Raw genomic sequence first — 21,343 nt, 5'->3', positions numbered from 1 at the left:
GTTCAATCCCTGGTTTAGGAAAATATCCTGGAGGAGGGCATGGCAACCCAGTCCAGTATCCTTGCCTGGAGAATCCCACGGACAGAAGAGCCTGACAGGCTACAGTCCACGGGGTCACACAGAGTCGGACACAACTGAGCACAGCACAGCAAAAGGAAAAACTGTAAGGGATTCTTCTCAGCACTCTCATCCACTTTTTATACCCTTGAATGATTCTCTTCATCTCTATTTCAGCACCTTTCTTTTTTTACTTGCAAAGATTAAATAAGCCAAACCTTCACAGGATGTTTATGACAAAAACCTGTACGAAAGCTCTCAGATGTGGAGAGACCACCACATTGTATGCCATTATTAGGGTCTACTCATCACAAATCTTGATGTGTTTTGCCCTCTTCTCTGATGGTTACAGCAGGAAGATTAGTAACATGTACTCCTGAGGTCATGTAACTCTGAGTAAAAGCTGAGCCGTAGATGCTTTAACAGAATAATTGATGAAGCAAGATATGTCTTTCAATGTAAAAAACACAAACTCACTTCTAATATTTTCAGTATAACCTATTTCATCAGTGAACTGGCTTATGCTTACATGTAGTATCATTAAATTCATGGTTAAAGTGATAAATCCAGTCATGCATATGTATGTGTTAACTTTCTGGGAATAGGTGGGTAGATATCCAAATTTTGACTATTATCTGATGAGAATGGCAGCAATACTACTTATGAATTATAGCTCTTTGTCATTTAAAATAATCTCCTTAAAGCATGATAACAGCAATACATTTAAGAATCAAATTTAAGGATCTCAGGGCCTCTATTAATAAATTATGAAAAGCTTTTTTTTTTAAGTGGTGTGAGGGAGACACGCTTGGGGTAGGAAGGAGATTTTTCTTCCTTAGAGCCAGAGAAATAGTTCACATTTTTGTAAAATGCTGGCACTTTTCTTAGTGACGTCCTTCGACTATCCTGAAAAAGACGTATCTATGGCTTTTTTTTTTGAGTAGTAACTAACACATTATGTTCACGAATAAACTGAGAACGAGGAAACAGGCTACGAAGAACCACTGAAACCGCTAATCAAACACAAGCACTCTTTCTCTTGTATTCTTGCCTTTCCCAAGTGTCTTCCTGATTCTCCTTGGCTGTCAAATACAGGTCTCAAAGAAGCAGGTGTGCGCACACATTAGCACACACGGCATTCATTTAATCCCCCTGTGAGGTGGTTACTGCTTATTTCCATTTACCAACAAGGAGATTGAGCCCAGACAGTGAGTGGGTTGCTCCGTGGCCCGGCGAGGAAAGGCAGAGGCAGCACGAACACGCAAGTCCCCGTGCGCCGCGCGGCGCCCTGCCACTGTCTTCGGGGTCACAGTCGAGCCGATCTGCTGAAGGCGGTGCTCTGTATTGTAGATGTGGCTGGCTACTATGAAGAGAGATGGCAAAGTGGTGCTGGTGTTTGCGTAGGAAAAAAATACAGTGGAGCTGCAGGAGAGCAAAGCAGCTAGGAGCTTAAAGACTTTGTAGGAAAAGAGTCTGAGGGAGAAAAAGGCAAAGTTTTGCTGATCATAACTTTGGCTTTTATGGGGAATATATGTGGGGTCTGATACATTTATTCTGAAATTACCTTGTTTCTCTTTTATTTGCTTTAATCCGAGATGAATGAAAATCTATATTCAAAGTTAACATTTCAGTGACTTAGAACTGAAAATCCCCAAATAAAATGTGCCACTACCTGTGGCTTTCTGTCACCTAGACTCAGCTTTGTCGTTCACAAGAGGAACACTTTTCTAAGATCCTTTTCCATTCTAAAGTCCTTTGATACAATGAAGAAAATAAAATTACACAAAAAATAATGTGATAGATATTTGTTAGTAGAATCTTCTATAGGAGAAAGAAGTAGATAAACCACAGAAAATGTGATGCTCAGCCTTTCACCCTTTCTTCTGAAATGAAGGAACATGCAGGACCCTCACTTCAGACACTATGACGACAGAGCATTTCTAAGCTGTAATCTGCCCATTGCTGCTGGTTGGATTTAGCGCCTTGGAGATGCCGTGTACGCTTCTTATCTTATACAGTAAGAACGACATCACAAAGGCTGTCTAGTCACATCGATGTTCTACTTGAAAAAGAAAGACAGTCACAGGTGGTTGCCAGCAGGCGTCCTCACAGGTTCTAACAGAATAAACAGGAAAATGATGAAGCACTTTGGGCTCTTCAGAGAAAAGTTGCTGATATTTAATAAATTCAAGGATCTTTTTTCCCATTGGAATAACGTAAAGAATGCTTTCATTGACAAAACAGGGCATTCACTTTTAACATATTTTTAGACATTGCCTTTGTTGCGCCAAATACAGTGTCTGATAAACTTAGGGCTAGAGGTACAGAAAGTTTTGTAGACCAGGAAGGCTTTTGCCTGCTTGGTGCCAGGGGTTTATCACAGTTAATACACCAGGTGAGCACATTCTAAAGCAGATCCCATCACACAGCCTCAGGCAAAACCATGTGCACCAAAGCATTGCAGAAACAGCCTTCAGAAGTAGAACAGAGCGTAGCACAACAATGGAAACACTGCAAAGACCAGAACCTTTCATGATCTTTGACAAGTGATGGTATATAAAACGGAAACAACTTCAGAGCCATGCGGGTGCTGGGGGTTCATGTAAAAGCAGCATCCCTTTCTCTTTGTCTGCTCTTAGTGGAGCCTCTGCGTAAAGAGAGTCTAGACCAAAAGGCAATATTAAAAACAAAAGGTTAGAGATCATCATGGGACATTAATTATGCAAAAGAAGGCAAACTGAATTTAATCAGAAGCAGCAGACTCAGGGCAGGAAGAATTTTCTCTTTTTGACAGAAGCAGTTAGGGAAACATTTATGGTAATACCACAGCATCTGCTGATTACAGTCAAAGCTGCAGGACACCAACGTTAAATCACTGAGCCATCCTGACAGCTCCTGGGTACTCAAGTCACATCGAACAGAAATTTACAGTGAAATTCATCCAAGTCTAAAAATCAGCCAACATGTTTAAACCAGAGAGAAGTAACTTAGTTTGGATTAAAAAAAAAATTTTTTTTAAAGGAAATTACAGCTGATAAAACTTTTCATCTAATATATGTCCTCAATAAGTATATATTTTAAAAGAACACATGAATTTTCAGATCTGTTAATGTACTTTGAGATAATAAGGTTTTGAAATTTGGAGAAAGAATTTTATAAGGTCAAAAATATAAGAAGTAGAGTTTTAACTCTTTTTACAAAAAGGACAAAATCTGACATCTCAGTGCTTTGAAATGATATATCTAAAGGATTCAGCATAATTAATTAGAATAATAACTTTTGAACAATTAACTTGGTTGCTAAGCAAATGTAAGTAAAACTAAAAGCTCACAGAAATAATGAACTACAATGCAGTGTAACATTAGGATGATTATTCTATAAAACGCCTATAGAAAGACAGACATTACCCATCTGGGAGTTACTAAAATGATAATTAAAAGACTAATGAGCTTCTATAGATATTATTAACAAAAACTGTCATACTTAGGTGTTTCAGTGGTCTTTCTAGTGGTCAAAACCACAAAGATTTAAATTTAAATCTTTGAATGACCCAGAAGCTCAGAGAACAAAACACTGAGTTCAAATCTTCGAGATTAAAATTCACAAAAGTAAATGTCTCATATTTTATCCAAAATCAACAGCAAAGATTTTCTTTCCCCAGTTGCTTTGGGAGTTCATCTAAATATTATTCATAATATGAGAGATTAAGGGAAAAGGAAACAAAATACTTTAAAATCACTATTTTTGAAGGAAGTCATTGAAACTCTAGTCACAAGGGATGCCTCTATTGTTGTTTTTTCCCTCAGCCAGATAAACTGCTTAAAAATATGTTTGCTTCAGTTAATCACTACCACAACATTCATTTGCAATTTCAAAAGCTGAACTTCTTCCTAAATACATTAGAAATGTCTCTAGACCTCTATTTATAGACATAACCTATTGATGGTAAAAATGCAACTGAGTAGTTGAAAACAGACCAAAAAACCACTAATAACTGAAAAGGTCAAAATATGGAGCTACTGAAAATTTCAGCTTCACAAATAAGCCAATACATAATTGAATAATGAATTAATGAATCTTTTTTGTGCACCTATATGTATGAGCTATAGAGTTACATACCACCAAGAAGTTGGAGGTACTGTTAATGGGCTGAAAGGGATCATGGACAAAAGAAGTGCTTATTTGGCTCACTTTTAGTCTCAGGGAAGTACCAGGTGAGTTGTGCACACAACAAATGCACTAGGATTTCAGAGGAGTGAGGTCTTCCTGAAGATAGTTTAAGTGACGGCAGGCTTCACACTGGCAGGGACTCAGTTGAGCTTTGCAGTAATAACGGGACTAAGACACTTCAGAAACAATTTGCAGGGTATCCCTCTTAAGGGGAAATCTACTAAAAACTATTACAAAGGTCCCATCTAGTAGATCTTAAGGTTCAGGACAAGTGACACTCATGTAGATGAACATATGAAGACAATCAAGACAACATAACATGGGTCATCGAATACTAACTTTTTAACATCAAATTGTGTCAGGGAAGACACACAGAAAACATTCTTCTAATGGTGCCTAACCCAATAACAGCTGTCTCCCTAGAAGGGGTTACAGACTAGTTGACTCTGAGGCATGGAAGGAAAGCAATGATTGTGCGAGAGGCAAATTTGAATCTCTTGTTACGGATTAAAAGATTTCAAGAATTTAGCAACTTATTTCTTTTGTTCCAGCAAAGTCTCTTCAAAGGACACAAATATTCTGGGAAGTTTAAATATAGGGCAGCAAATTAAGAGGGTTTGAATAGACTGAGGAAAGAGGCATTCAGCCGGTCGGAGAGAAGGGGGTGAGCCTCCAGCATCTTGTCTGGAGGACAGCAGACCCTGCTGATCCACCGCACTCTGTCTCCTCCAGCACCCACACAAGGAAGGAATGAATGAGCTGGGGAAGCGGGAGGCACAGGTGGCGTGGTAAAAACAGACGAAGGCGCTAAAAGGGGTTGCACTAAAATAAAAAACAAACGGAGCAGTCATCACAGACAGATGGCTGCTGATAGAGAAGAAAGCTGATCAGACAGCTAGCAGCATACTATCTGGTGCTCCAGAATCAATGGAGAAACCTCCCTCTTCCTGGGAAGGAATACAATCCAGGGGAAGGAACGAGAAGAGAGCTCTTCTCTAAGTTTGGGTGGAGACGGCCATGTGACAGAAGATCACTCCTATGTAGATTTTGACAGCCGAAGTTGGGGAACACGATTTTTAAGGTAGGCATGCTCAGCAGACTAAGGAAACAACTGTATAAAACAGTAAAGATATAAAGCATGCAAGTGGGGCTTGTGTGAGTCGCTTAGTCGCGTCCAATACTTTGCGGCCCCGTAGACTGTAGCCCACCAGGCTCCTCTATCCATGGGATTCTCCAGCCAAGAGTAGTGGAGAGGGTTGCCATTTCCTTCTGCAAGTGGGGCTTGGAGCAAACTCATCACAGAAGAGAAAACTGAAGAAACTCAGACCATATTGATTAGCCTCCAGGACATTTTTAATCCCACCAAAGTAACCACTCTTTCCAGATAGTATTAAGTATAGACACTGAGAACTGGAACGTCATCAACTCCAAAGGCATTTTGCCCAAGAGGAAACTAAGGCCCAGGGAGATTGACTCACGGGTCCTAGAACCCATTATGAAAGGAGGGTAACATGATGGTTAAGCAGCTCCCAGCTTTGGGGGCAGGCCAAATGAGGTTTAAACCCTAGATCTTACTCCATTAAATGTTTATAATTCAGTTTAATTTCATTTGTCTGTAGGTACTTTATTCCATGATACACATCCCAGTGTTCTCCCTGTATGTTTCAATGTGTACTTATACTCTGCTCTTTCTTCAGGGAGCAGGCAAGAAATACCAAGTTTGGAGGACACAGATGTACAAAGTTGGGCCAAACGACTTACTAGGCAAGCTAGTGAAAGAAGCTTGGCCTATGTGCAGTTCTTGTTGCTGGGACACAGTACATTTGCCCATTGATGCAATTTCCCCAGTATTGCAATTCTACATAGAAGAGGAATTTATTTACTTAATGGAATGAAAATATGGCACATTTGTACCAGTGTTGGTTTCTGCTATTTTTCATTACAACTGCATGGCGTTTCAGCTACATTATGGGTTAAACAGACTCCTGAGGGCTAGCCTGGGAAGGTACCCATCATTTGTAACATTTATAACATTGTTTCTGTGGGAAATTGCTTTGCGAATTTCAAAACAACTGATTTAAAAATTAACTTTGGGAATACAACTGGTTTCAAAGTACAAGACTGTACCTCCACATTTCATATAATTGGTTACTTAATTCATGCATTGAAGAAACAGTAACAGATTGCCTACTATACACTTACCAGTCATGGTGCTGGGGCTGGGAACGCAAAGGCAAAGAAGGTCCTAAACCTTGAGGCACTCAAGGCATCAGGAGGAGGACTGCTGGGTCCTAGTAGCTCTAGTTTTAGTTTTGTAAGGAACCTTCATACCGCTGTTCTCTACAGTGGCTGTATCAATTACATTACAGTGTAGGAGGATTCCCTTTTCTCCACTTCCTCTCCAGCATTTACTGTTTGTAGATTTTCTGATGATGGCCATTCTGACTGATGCAAGGTAATATCTCATTGCAATTTTGATTTGCATTTCTCTAATAATTAGCAATATTGAGTGGCATTCTTTTCACATGCCTCTTGACCATCTGTATGTCTTCTCTGGAGAAATGTCTATTTAGGTATTCTGTCTATGTGTGTGTGTGTTTTATATTGAGTTGCATGAGTTATTTGTAAATTTGGGAGACTAATTCTGCATCATTTGCAAATATTTTCTCCCAGTCTGTGAGCTGTCTTTTTGTTTTGTTTACGGTTTCCTTGGTGTGCAAAAGCTTGTAAGTGTGATTAGGTCCTGTCTATTTTTGTTTTTATTTCCATTACTCTAGTAGATGGCTTGAAAAACATATTGCTGTGATTTATGTCAGAGAGTGTTCTGCCTATCTTTTCTTCTAAGAGTTTTATTGTATTTAGTCTTACATTTAGATATTTAATCTATTCTGAGTTTATTTTTGTGTATGGTATTAAAGAATGTTCTAATTTCATTTTTCTTACATGTAGCTGTCCAGTTTTTCCAGCACCATTTATTGAAGAGACTGTCTTTCCTCCATTGTTTAGTCTTTCCTTCTTTGTTGTAGATTAATTGACTAAAGGTACATGGATGTATTTATGGGCTTTCTCTCCTGTTCCATTGAACTATATTTCTGTTTTTGTGCCAGTACACACTATTTTGATGACTGTAGCTTTGTAGTATAGTTTGAAGTCAGGGAATCTAATTCCTCCAGCTCCACTTTTCTTTCTCAAGATTTCTTTGGCTATTTGTGGTCGGTCTTTTGTGTTCCATACACATTTTAGGATATTTTGTTCTAGTTCTGTGAAAAATGCCACTGGTAATTCAAAAGGGATTGTATTGAATCTGTAGATTGCCTTGCTAGTATAGCCATTTTGACAATATTGATTCTTCTAATCCAAGAACATGGTGTATCTTTTCACCTCTTTGTATCATCTTTGAGTTCTTTTAGCATCTTACAATACAGGTTTTTTGTCTTCTTAGGTAGGTTTACTCTGATGTATTTTATTCTTTATGATGTGATGGTAAAGGGGATTGATTCTTTAATTTCTCTTTCTGATTTTTCATTGTTAGTGTATAGAAATGCAACAGATTTCTGGGTATTAATTTTGTATCCCACAACTTTACCAAATTCATTGTTAAGTTCTAGTAGCTTTCTGATAGCATGGTTAGGAGTTTCTATGTACAGAATCATGTCATCTACATCTTATTTACTTATTTTAGTTTTGGCTGCACTGGGTCTTCATTGCTGTGTGCAGGCTTTCTCCAGCTGCAGAGACTGGGGGTGACTCTCTGCTGTGGCGGCAGGCTTCTCACTGCAGTGGTTTTCTCTTGTTGCAGAACATGGTGTGTGGGCTTTAGGCATGTGGCAGTCAGGCTCAGTCGTTGTGGCACATGGGCTTAGCTGTCCCATGGCATATGGGATCTTCCAGGACCAGGAATCAAACCCATGTCTCCTGCATCGGAAGGCAGATTCTTAACCACTGGACCACCAGAGAAGTGCAACAGTGACAGCTGTACTTCTTCTCTTCCAGCTGCATCCCTTTCACTTCTTTTTCTTCTATGACTGCTGTAGCTGGGACTTTCAAAACAATGCTGAATAAAAGTGATGACACTGGAATCCTTGCCTTGCTCCTGACCTCAGAGGAAACGCTTTCATCTTTTCGCCACTGAGTATGATACTAGCTGTAGGTTTGTCATATCTGGCATTACTACATGGAGGTATGTTCCCTCTCTGCCTACTTTCTGAAGTTTTTCTTGTTTTTAATCATAAATGGAGGTTGAATTTTGTCAAAAGCTTTTTCTGCATCTATTGAGATGATGATATAGTTTTATTCTTTAGTTTGTTGATGTGGTTGATTGATTTGCAGATGTTGAAAAATCTTTGCAACAAAAGCTAAAGGAACTTTTCTAAGCAGTAAAGAAAAGGCCATAACTAGAAACAAGAAAATTATAAATGGAAAAGCTCAGTGGTAAAGGTAAATATGGAACAACAGACTGGTTCCAAATAGGAAAAGGAGTACGTCAAAGCTGTATATTGTCACCCTGCTTATTTAACTTCTATGCAGAGTACATCATGAGAAACGCTGGGCTGGAAGAAGCACAAGCTGGAATCAAGATTGCCAGGAGAAATATCAATAACCTCAGATATGCAGATGACACCACCCTTACGGCAGAAAGTGAAGAGGAACTAAAAAGCCTCTTGATGAAAGTGAAAGAGGAGAGTGAAAACATTGGCTTAAAGCTCAACATTCAGAAAACTCAGATCATGGCATCCGGTCCCATCACTTCATGGGAAATAGGTGGGGAAACAGAAACAGTGTCAGACTTTATTTTTGGGGGCTCCCAAATCACTGCAGATGGTGATTGCAGCCATGAAATTAAAAGATGCTTACTCCTTGGAAGGAAAGTTATGACCAACCTAGATAGCATATTGAAAAGCAGAGACATTACTTTGCCAACAAAGGTCCATCTAGTCAAGGCTATGGTTTTTCCTGTGGTCATGTATGGATGTGAGAGTTGGACTGTGAAGAAGGCTGAGCACCGAAGAATTGATGCTTTTGAACTGTGGTGTTGGAAAAGACTCTTGAGAGTCCCTTGGACTGCAAGGAGATCCAACCAGTCCATTCTGAAGGAGATCAGCCCTGGGATTTCTTTGGAAGGAATGATGCTAAAGCTGAAACTCCAGTACTTTGGCCACCTCATGCGAAGAGTTGACTCATTGGAAAAGACTCTGATGCTGGGAGGGATTGGGGGCAGGAGGAGAAGGGGACGACAGAGGATGAGATGGCTGGATGGCATCACCAACTTGATGGATGTGAGTTTGAGTGAAGTCTGGGAGTTGGTGATGGGCAGGGAGGCCTGGTGTGCTGCAATTCATGTGGTTGCAAAGAGTTGGACATGACTGAGTGACTGAACTGAACTAAACTGAAAGGTAAATATACAGCACGAGCTCAGTTGCTTCAGTCTTGTCCAGTTGTCTGCAAAACCGTGGACTATAGTGCACCAGGCTCCTCTGTCCATGGGATTCCCTGGGCAAGAACACTGGAGTGGGTTGCCATGCCCTCTTTCAAGGAATCTTCCCAACCCAGGGATCATGCCCATGTCTCCTGTGTCTCTTGCATTGTAGGCAGATTTTTTTCACCACTGAACCACTGGGGAAGCCCAAACATACAGTAAAGGTAGGAAACCATCTCCACGCAAACATGATATCAAAACAGCAATTGTAAGAAGAGCAATTGTAAGAAGAAACACAAGTGCAGGATATTGGAAGTGTGTTTGAAATTAAAAGACAGCAACTTAACCAATCTTGTTTATATATAGACTGCTATATCAAAATCTTATAATAACTATAAACCAAAAATCTACAACAGGTATGCACATAAGAAAGGAAAAGTAAAAACACAACACCAAAGTTAGTTATCAAATCACAAGAGAAGAGAACAAAAGTGGAACAGAAGAAAAACGACCTATAAAAACAAATCCAAAACAATTAACAAAATGGCACTAAGAACAAATATTTCAATCATTACTTAAATGTAAGTAGATTAAGTGTTCCAACCAAAAGACACAGACTGGCTGAATGGATACAAAAACAAGACCCATATATGTTGTCTACAAGAGATCTACTTCAGATCTAGGGACACATACAGACAGAAAGTGAGGGGATGGAAAAATGTATTCTAAGCAAATGGAAATCAAAAGGAATATGGAGTATCAATAACATAGAAGGCAAAATATAGAGTTTAAAGCAGAGACTCTTACGAGGACAAATAAAGACAGCATATAATGAATAAGGGATCAATCTAAGAAGAAGATATAACAGTTGTAAATATATATGCACACACGTAAGAGCACTTTAATATACAAGGCAAATACTAACAGCCATAAAAGGAGAACTTGACAGTAACAAAATAATGTTTTGGAAGACTTTAAACCTCACTTACACCAATGGACAGATTGTCCAGATAGAAAATCAATAAGGAAACTCAGGCAAATGAACCATTAGACCCGATGAACTTAATTGACATTTACAGAACACTCCATCCAAAAGCAGCGGAATACACATTCTTCTCAAGCGCACATGGGACATTCTCAGGGCTGATCACACGCTGTACCACAAGGTGAACCTTGGTAGATTTAAGAAAACTGAAATCATATCAAACATCTTTTTCCCACCACAAAGCTCTGAGCCTAGAAATCAACTACAAGAAAAAAAAAACACAAAAACTGTCAACAACACAAACACATGGAGGGTAGACAATACGCTACTAAACAGCTAATGGGTCACCAAAGAAATCAGAGAGGAAATAAAAGATATTAGAGACAAATGACAATGAAAGCGTAAGGATCCGAAACCCATGCGTGCTAGGTCGCTTCAGTTGTGTCTGAATCTTTGCAACCCTAAGAACTCCTCTCTCCACGTGATTCTCCAGGCAAGAATATTGAAGTGGGTTGCCATTTCCACCTCCAGGGAATCTTCCCAACTCAGGGATTGAACCCAAGTCTCTTACGTCTCCTACACTGGTGCAATGCAGCAAAAGCAGTTCTAAGACGGAAGTTGACAGTAATAGAATCTTACCTCAGGAAAACAAGAAAAATCACAAATAACCAACCTTATAACTAAAGAAAGAGAAACAAACAATCCCAAAGAAGGAAAGAAATCAGAAAGATCAGAGCAGAAATACATGAAAAAAAAAAAAAATGAAGAAATCAATAGAAAAAAATCAATGAAAGTAAAAACTAGTTCTTTGAAAAGATAATCAACATTGTCAAAACTGACAAACCTTTAGCCAGACTCATCAAGAAAACAAGGGAGAGAGTTATTTTTTTTTAATATTGTGTTGTGTGAGCTGTTTGCATATTCTGGAGATCAGTCCCTTGTTGGTTGCATTGCTTGCAAATTTTTCTTATTTTGAAGGTTGTACATTTATAGAATGGAACATTACTCAGACATAATAAAGATGAAACAATGCCATTTGAAGTAACATAGATCAACCTAGAGATTATCATGGAGAAGGAAATGGCACCCCACTCCAGTACTCTTGCCTGGAGAATCCCAGGGACGGGAGAGCCTGGTAGGCTGCGGTTAGTCCATAGGGTCGTGAAGAATCGGACACGACTGAGCAACTTCACCTTCACTTTTCACTTTAATGCACTGGAGAAGGAAATGGCAACCCACTCCAGTGTTCTTGCCTGGAGAATCCCAGGGACGGGGGAGCCTGGTGGGCTGCTGTCTATGGGGTCGCACAGAGTTGGACACGACTGAAGCGACTTAGCAGGAGCAGCAGCAGAGATTATCATACTGAGTGAAGTAAGCCAAACAGAAAGACAAACATATGATATCACTTATAATATGGATTCTAAAAAAAATGATACAAATGAACTTATATACAAAACTGAAATAGACCCACAGACGTAGAAAACAAACTCATGGTTACCAAAGTGGGGAGGGGTGAAAGGGATAAATTAGGAGTTCAGGATTAAAATATGCACATTATATATAAAATAGATGACCAACAAGATCTTTTTCTTGATACCAAGGGGAAAAAAAATATGATAACCTGTGAAATGCAGATTGTAAAATGTACTTAAGGTGTATAGGGAATAAGAAAGAAGCTCAGGGAACTATACCTGATATTTTATAATAACCTGTAAGGGAAAATAATCTGAAAAGAAGATTGTATATCTGCATAATGAATCACTTTGTTGTACATATGAAATTAACACAACATTGTAAATCAACTGTGTTGTTGCTCAGTCGCCCGGTCTTGTCTGACTCTTTGTGACCCCATGGACTGCAGCACGCCAGGCCTCCCTGTCCCTCACCATCTCCCAAAGTTTGCCCAAGTTCATGTCCATCAACTATACTTCAATATACTTCAACAGAAAAAGAGAAAAAACTTCTTCTTCAGCAAAAGTGAACCCTATCCCACCCCAACCCCCAAAAGGATCACAATTAGTATATAAGCAAAGTTGGTCCATCTTGGGGCCTCTTGGACTATCTTATCTTCTTGTCTTTTCCATAGGAAAGAAGATGACTAGATCCAGAAAGTTACAGAGATTCCTGCCCTGCACGGAGAATGGAGATTTCTGCCTCCTTATCTCATTTCATTAGTATTGTTTTTAACTCTGTGTGTTGTATTATTAACCTTCACAAATCTTTTGCTAAATTATATGAAATCAAAGATGATAAGAGCTTGCCTAATGATATTTAATGTTTTAGGAAATATGATAAAGGATCAGCATGTAAAATAAAAGTTGGCTTATCTTAACAATTTTCTTATGCTTACTTCTGTTAAACTAATGTGCTTTTACATTAGCAAAATTATGATTTTTTTTCACTATAAGAAACCATTTCACTGTAAACACATGATTCAGGAAATTAAAAATAAAAGTTCATCTGATACTTCAGTGTGTACACAGATCAATTTTAGTTAATGCATGTAGAACTAATAACTAAAAGAGAGGAAACAAAGCTAGAGAAACGGAAAGGAGACAAAAAGGGAAGTGTTTCTGCTCAAGTACATTTTACGTTTACCAGGAATTTTTTTAATATTCAAGTACATATCCATGTGCAGATGGCTGAAGGAGAGTGTTTAGGACTAAGTAAACTATGCTTCTTTCATGTGTAATATAAATAAAAGGACATAGTCCACTGATCCATTATAAGCACTAGTTAAAAATAATCCTGACCCTTCAGCATGAAGCTTATGCAATGTACTCATTAGGACTTCATTCAGCCTAAGGCAAGTCAAAAAGGGTTTTAAAAATCCACACATAAAATTCAGAATATAGGATACCCCAGCTATAGTTGTTAGTATTCTGTTCTATGCTTTTGGTGAATAAAAATGGAATTAAATTTTATGTTTTTCCTATCTTACTTGGTTCAGATTCCTTACAGCTTTGAGAAAAGTGGTTCCCTACCCCCCAAGAAAAGAATGTCAGTTTTCATAGCTATTTTCCTGAATCCTGAGAATTTGTCAATAAAATTTTGGTGAGCAAAAGGAGGGCTGAGGTTTAGGAGTGGGATGCTAAAAAGGGGTGTAAATGATAAATATTGGTAACACGGTAAATTTGGAGCCAAAGAGATTATCAGTTTCTAATTGTGTCCCTCCTCCAGCCCTTCTATACTGCACGCCATCCCTCCAAAGCAAGAAGTTCTATACTCTTGGTTGTCTGGAATCCTCAACATGGTTCCCACCTATAACCCACGTTCTAGAAAACAAAGAATGTTAGAGCCCCAGTCTCACTCTATTCTGTTTGAGGCTGACAATATTATAACCACAGAACTTCAGGTTTTCTTTCACAGGAAACTGAAGCTCAGAGTGGTCAAGAGACATGCCTCAAATGAACAGTTAGTGCACACACTTTCCATATAAAAACCACCCACCACCAGCGCCCCTCCTCTATAAGGCCTCTGAAAATTAGTCTACGCACCTCCTCTGCGACACAAAGAGCCTCTCCTGGATTTTATGGTTGGTGGGCTCTGTGTTGCTCCTTGGGAATTATTTTGTTCGAATTTACCTGTCAAAAGTGTGAAATACTGAATATAATAAAGTCTTTCCTCTGACTCCAACTCTTTCTTTAATCATAGAGCTTATGTTCTATTGGGAAAGGCAGGCATTAAACAAATAATCCAACAAATATGTAATTATAACTTGTAAATGCAATGAAGGGAAAGTAAAGGATGCAATTATGAAGTGTAACAGGGGACCTGACTTAAGTTTCAGAGACAAGGCAGTTATAGGAATGCTTCAGTGAGAAAATAATATTTGAGACCAGAAAGATAATTAAAGACTTAGTGATGCAGGTTTAATGGGAGAACATCATTCCAGGCAGAAAACTCTGCATAAAGCCTGTGCGTGGAAGACTCCTGTGGTTAGAAAACGTGACCTAAGGCAAGTGATTCAGTCACTCAGCTGAGACCTGGAGAGGCCTGGGATCTTACTCCAAGAACCACCGGGGGCCACTGACAGATATTAAGTGGGAATGTGACCTGCCGAGATGTGTATCTCTCTGACGGTCCTTGTCATAAAACTCAGTTTTAACTTTTTATTTTATATTGGAGTAAGGCAATGGCACCCCACTCCAGTACTCTTGCCTGGAAAATCCCATGGATGGAGGAGCCTGGTAGGCTGCGGTCCATGGGGTCGCTAAGAGAGCAACTTCACTTTCAGTTTTCACTTTTATACATTGGAGAAGGAAATGGCAACCCACTCCACTGTTCCTGCCTGGAGAATCTCAGCGGCGGAGGTCTGATGGGCTGATGTCTATGGGATCGCACAGAGTGGGACACGACTGAAGCGACTTAGCAGCATAGATGATTAACAATGCTGCGTAAATTTTAAGTGTACAGCAAAGTGATTTAGTAATATATATACACGTATCTCTTCTTTTTCAAATTCTTTTCCCAATTTAAGTTGTTACTTAATATAGAGCAAAATTTCCTGTGCTATACAGTAGGTCCTTGTTAGTCTATACTACTATATTTAAAATGGATAACCTACCTGAACTCAGCTTTTATAGTATATGTCCTGAGTTCAAAGAATGAAGAGAGTTATCAGTGCAAAGTCTTCTCTCTTAGTTGTAACAACAATTGAAGGCAAGAGCTCTTTTGATAGTTCTTAAGTAGCATCATACAATATTTAGTATCTTAGTACTGTAATCTAAGATGAAAACAAATTGCAGAGCAAAAATAGCATACTTTCCAATCTTAGAGAAAAGTGACAAAGTTCATGCAAAATTCAAAAAGTATGTGCTACCTACAAAATAGTGAAAACTATATAGTGTTTTTTAAATAAAAAGACAAAGGAAATTGTTACAAAATTATATGACAAATTTGAGTACCTCATGCACAAAATTAAAAGATGCTTACTCCTTGGAAGGAAAGTTATGACCAACCTAGACAGCATATTAAAAAGCACAGACATCACTTTGTCAACAAAGGTCCGTCTAGTCAAGACGATGATTTTCCCAGTGGTCATGTATGGATGTGAGAGTTGGACTGTAAAGAAAGCTGAGCATAGAAGAATTGATGCTTTTGAACTGCGGTGTTGGAGAAGACTCTTGAGAGTCCTTTGGACTGCAAGGAGATCCACCCAGTCCATCCTAAAGGAGATCAGTCCTGGGTGTTCATTGGAAGGACTGATGTTGAAGTTGAACCTCCAACACTTTGGCCACCTGATGTGAAGAGCTGACTCATTGGAAAAGACTCTGATGCTGGGAAAGATTGAGGCCAGGAGGAGAAGGGGCCGACAGAGGATGAGATGGTTGGTCACCAACTCGATGGACATGGGTTTGGGTGAACTCCGGGAATTGGTGATGGACAGGGAGGCCTGGCGTGCTGCAGTTCATGGGGTCGCAAAGAGTCAGACACAACTGAGTGACTGAACTGAACTGACTGGACTACAGCTGATTTACAATGCTGTGTCAGTTTCACGTGTACAGCAAAGTGATTCAGTTATACATATATCCATTCTTTTTCACCCCCCCATAAGTTATTACAGAATATCGAGTACAATTCCCTGTGCTATATGACAGGTCCTTTTGATTATCTATTTTGTATATATTAATAGTGTGTATATGTTTATTCCAATACTTAATTTATCCCTGCCCCAAACTCTTACCCTTTGGTAACCAAAGTTTGTTTTTGAAATCTGAGACTCAAAAATCCCACTCCTGGGCATATATCTAGAGAAAACCATAATTTGCAAGATTACGTGCATCCTTATGTTCATTGCAGCACTATTTACAATAGCCAAGACATGGAAGCTACCTAAAGACCCACTGACAGAGGAATGGATAAAGAAGATGTGGTACATATGTACAGTGGAATACTACTCAGTCATAAAAAAGAATGACACAGTGCCATTTGCAGCCATATGCATGGACCTGGAGATTATCATACTGAGTGAGGTAAGTCAGAGATGGACACACGTATGATATCACTTATATGTGGGACCTAAAAAATGATACAAATGAACTTATTTACAAAACAGACTCACTGACTTTTTTAATCTGAATTTTAAAGGATATTTATAATCCTCTTTTTTAAAAGGCCAAAAGTAAATTTTCAATGAAATACTTTCTGAAATAAACATGAAATGATAATCTTTTTAGCATACAACATTCTAAATTCACCACAAAGAAAAATCCTTTTAGCAATATCCTGAAAAATGTGATTGTTCAAATAAGTTTTATTTTAGTGATTCTGGATTATTCTTGTGGTGCTATCTATAAACCATAGTTGCTAAATACTCCACCTTCATTTGCCTACCATGATATGAGACACTTCTAAATTTCTTGGCCTTGAAATTAATGACCAATAATCAACCTCAATAATACCAAGAAAAATAAGTCTTTGACTAGATCTGATCAAAGTAAAACAAAATCAGAGACTGGCAAAACACTCAGAGAACTGTGCATGACTGCCAACCTCTAGAGGACACTGAAGATTTATTTGGTGTAAGAATTAAGAATCTCTTCTTGGGTCAGAGTTTTTATTCCAGGAATAAGTTTATGAGGTTGATACATTTTTATTTTGGTCTAGCTTACTAGAAAGGAAGACATGTCATTTTTCATTTGTAGCACAATTCCTAACTGAAAAATGTAAAGCTCTATATCAACAAGTTACATAATTCATTGGAGGAAAGCGTATTTTCATAGTTTCTAAGGTTAAATTTGTTTCTTAGTTGGGTACTTTAACAACCTAAGAGCTGAAAACATTATAAACATTATAAACCAACTAATTTTGATAGCTTCTAAAATATCAGATTGTTACAATAAATAATGCTCTTGGGATGCCACATTTCTACTTAATAAAGGAAATTAGCTTTAACATAGCTTCTTGGTGAACCGAAGACTTTAGTATATATTTGCTTTGCTCCCAATTCTTAGGGAAATGTTATTAAAAACAAAAAAAGAGAATACAAAAAATACAGTTACAGAATAAAACAAAGTTGTTTAGTCATCTGAAACATCTGGTACTGAATGAGGATTTCTTAATTATTGAGAGGGCCCTGAAATATAAATATTCACAGGTTCAAAAGAGTGCTGCCAGATAGGTTATCAAGCAAAAAAACACGCAACCACCTGGAGAACAAAATCCATCTGTCTGACTGAATTTAGTTGAAAATAATTTTTTAGACTTGTTAGTAAAACCTTCATGTAAAATTTATTTGATTGAATAATTTACCAAGAATATTTCCATAAGCATCATAAAGTGCTGCAGTTGATAAAAATGAACATACCGATCATCTTTCTAATGTTGAATCACTGCCACAGCTTCTAATGAATATATTTTGTAGGTTTCTAGGTAGGCTTCATCGTGCCTTATGTCTCAACTTGAAGAACAGGATTGCTGTAGCTATAATGTAGCCTCCCAGGTGGCACAGTGGTAAAGAATCTGGCTGCCAATGCAGGAGATGCAAGATAGAACATGGGTTCTATCCCTGGGTTGGGAAGATCCCCTGGAGTAGGAAAGGATAACCCACTGCAGTATTCTTGCCTGGAAAATCCCATGGACAGATGAGCCTGGTAGGGTACAGTCCATGGGGTCACAAGAGTCGGACATGTCTGAGTATGCACACACACATAATGTGGCCAGCTCCATTTACAGGGAAAGGGGGTTAGCAGTAAATACTGCTGGGTGCTGATATTTACTTGAAGCAAGCATGGATGTCTCTCCCTTAGAGATGAGCACAGTGGGACTTTCCTCATCTTTCTTGGCTCTAGAACTCAGGTGATGGCTAGAGTTAGGATGAAAAAGGCCAGGGGGAGTAATATTAACCTTCTATTATCTCTTGGGACTTGCATTTGCAAATAAACTATGTATTTGGAAATAACCCACTCTTCAATATATTCAAATAATTTCCACTTCAAATATTTACCAGTTAAAAGGAGAATTGTTAAATGAGATAATAGAAGGTATGTAAAGCATTAAATATGGTACTTCTCACGTGAAAGTCGTGACACAAATAGCTCTGTCAGCGCCCACTGCCCGTCCTCCTAAGCATCAGAAAAGTGAGCAGCAAAGCTCCTAACAAAGAGAGGTCAGCAATCAGGTAAAAAGGGTCTTCTATTAAGTGAACTGTCAAAACCCATTTGGATTCAAGGTTCTGATACTAAAACATGCATTTACTCTTTCTGAAGACTAAAAGATGTACTTAAGAAGTAAGTATTAAACTTTTACAAAAGTAAGAGTATGCTAACAAAAGGACATTAAGTAGTAGGATAAAATGACCCTTATCTAAAAAAAGAATGACAATTCAAGCTGAATCAAGCAATTAAAAAGATATGCACTGGTACACTTTCTTCTAATCTAACAGTAAGGAAAAAAATGACTTAAAACAGTTCCTTGTTCCACCACCAAAACCTTTCAGAGTGGTTATCTTCAGAACCAAAATAAAAATCAGAGACTGAGGTACATTCTCACGTCTTTCAAATGGAAGAAAGCAGCAGCTTACTAAATAAATCCTTACTGAAGCTTGAAAGGTAAGGGTGTGGCAACTTTTCTCTTTCATTCAAAAGAAATTCTGTGTAGTCGTATCCAGTCCCATTCATCAGTGTCGGTTCAGATGAAATGGTTACTTGATCTTAGGCTTTTAGCCAGAGATCAACCAAGATAATCTACTAAAATCAAAATGGCACACTATTTAATTAATGATCACTTTTTAGAAATAGCTCATTGGATTTCATATCAGATGAACTGACTTTTAAACATTAAACAACAGATGGTTATTAATGGTATAATATTAGAATATAAAATTTGGGGCCCTCTGAAAACCTGTCAGTTGACATGACTACCATTTGAGAACATGTGGAGTCATTTCTTAGAGACAGTGCCATGTTCCCTGATGTCATAAACTTGTTCCCATGACAGGAAGGACAAACGCCCGCCATGCTGTGCTACGCATCCTGTTACATTGGGTTCATTCATATTTATAATACAATCTGTGATGTAGATGCAGTCACTTTAGATCTCACTGTTATTTCAAACAAATCCATAACTGAGTAAAAAAAGCGGATGTTGACAGGAGTTAATGTGGGTTTTACACTGTTTACAATTGCTTTCTAATCTACCAAATGGCTGTGAAAACTGACGCCCTGCTAGGGGTGCCTTCATACACTAGTACAGATAAAGAGCTGTTGGGCTGCAGCAATCTCTGTAATGCTAAACTGAATTTTCTACAGTGCTTTCTTTATGTTTTCTCTATTTGTATGCGATGAGTAGGCGCCTGATTTTATGCAAACCCTTAATGAAGAAACCAAAAAATCTTCTCATTTTATTAGTTGAGATGTATTAATTGAGATGTATGGGCTTGTAATTCTATCCTGCTGCTGCTGCTAAGTCACTTCAGCCGTGTCCAACTCTGGCGACCCTATAGACGGCAGCCCACCAGGCTCCCCTGTCCCTGGGATTCTCCAGGCAAGAACACTGGAGTGGGTTGCCATTTCCTTCTCCAATGCATGGAAGTGAAAAGTGAGTAATTCTACCCTAGTTACTTGTAAAATACAACTTGAATTGTATTTCAAATAGATTAAGGAATTACATCCCAAGAAATTTGGATTATTTTAAGTCTAAATTTCCAAATGATTTACTTTGACTAGTATGTGGTATATTGAGGGTTACATAACCCAATGATAGCTGTAAAAATTTAGACACATTAATATGAAATATTATTAGTAATACATCCTCAAAGTACTCTACATTTTGACAGTAACAAGCAAGAGGGCAGAAATGCTTTTCAAAGAAGGAATTGAGATTCATGTACCAATATCTATAATTATGTGTGTGTGTTTATATATACATTATAGTGTTTATTTAAATATCACCACAAACAGGCAATGAGTGAATGCACATTAATCATTATAGCTATCAGGAGACTGTACTGCCACTTTGGCTGAGACAGACATACTGTAACACGTGACAGACCTAAGAATCACTCCTCCCGTCAGTGACTGAGACTCCTGTTTCAGGCTCACCACTGGAACTATCTGGAATCTGAGGTTCCACTTCCATACAAGCTATGAACAAAGATTACCTTTTGATAAAAGCTATGACAAGTGTTCACGGTATTTAAAAACAACTTTAAATCACCTAGCCATTTGTTTATTACACTAATCTTTTTATATTTAAAGAAAGGGGTTAGGAATAATGAATGATTAGGCTTTCCCTGTCAGATGTTAATTGTGCTTGTAAAATGGTTGCTTCTATATAACATTTTATTTAGAAATAAATAATGCTTCCGGCTGTTTTTTTAACTAATATTTTAAGTACTGGTGGTCAAAGAAAGAAAAATTCTGTTATGTGTTGGTAAGAATTAAACACCTAGGAAAGTTCAATAAAATACCTTTGCCCAAACATGCATAAACTGAAGCATGCTTATTTTATGAGTACTGAAACAGGGGCCTGTCTTCCTTTTTATAGGTATCAATACATTTCATACTCTTACTATTTTTCTCTCTACAAGTTACTGCATTGACATTTAGTAAGTGCATCGTTAAGAAAATTAAATAATTGGTTGTCTGATTACAATTTCATTCTGAGCTTAATATGGGTTTTAAAACCTTTTCCCATCCGCTGCTCCAATTCCCTGTGGTAAAGTGGTCTTTTCAAAGACTTAAAATAACTTAAAATGATGTCTTTCTAATGAA

The 21,343-nt window shown here is 38.2% G+C and overlaps 1 protein-coding gene and 1 long non-coding RNA gene across 2 annotated transcripts in view; one reads left to right on the top strand and one right to left on the bottom strand.

Moving 5' to 3' along the window:
• Positions 1 to 21,343, bottom strand: part of DIAPH3 (diaphanous related formin 3) — a 563,088-nt gene that overhangs the window by 27,601 nt on the left and 514,144 nt on the right. The window lies entirely within an intron of this gene.
• On the top strand, positions 6,641 to 14,753 carry LOC113902165. The gene is made up of 3 exons (XR_003513685.1): positions 6,641 to 6,682; positions 8,221 to 8,407; positions 12,715 to 14,753. It is a non-coding gene; the product is annotated as an uncharacterized LOC113902165 (long non-coding RNA).

This window comes from Bos indicus x Bos taurus, chromosome 12, assembly GCF_003369695.1.
Source record: "Bos indicus x Bos taurus breed Angus x Brahman F1 hybrid chromosome 12, Bos_hybrid_MaternalHap_v2.0, whole genome shotgun sequence".
Taxonomy (NCBI): Eukaryota; Metazoa; Chordata; class Mammalia; order Artiodactyla; family Bovidae; genus Bos; species Bos indicus x Bos taurus.
Note: the sequence above shows the minus strand (reverse complement) of the source record. Positions and strands in the feature narration are given on the sequence as shown.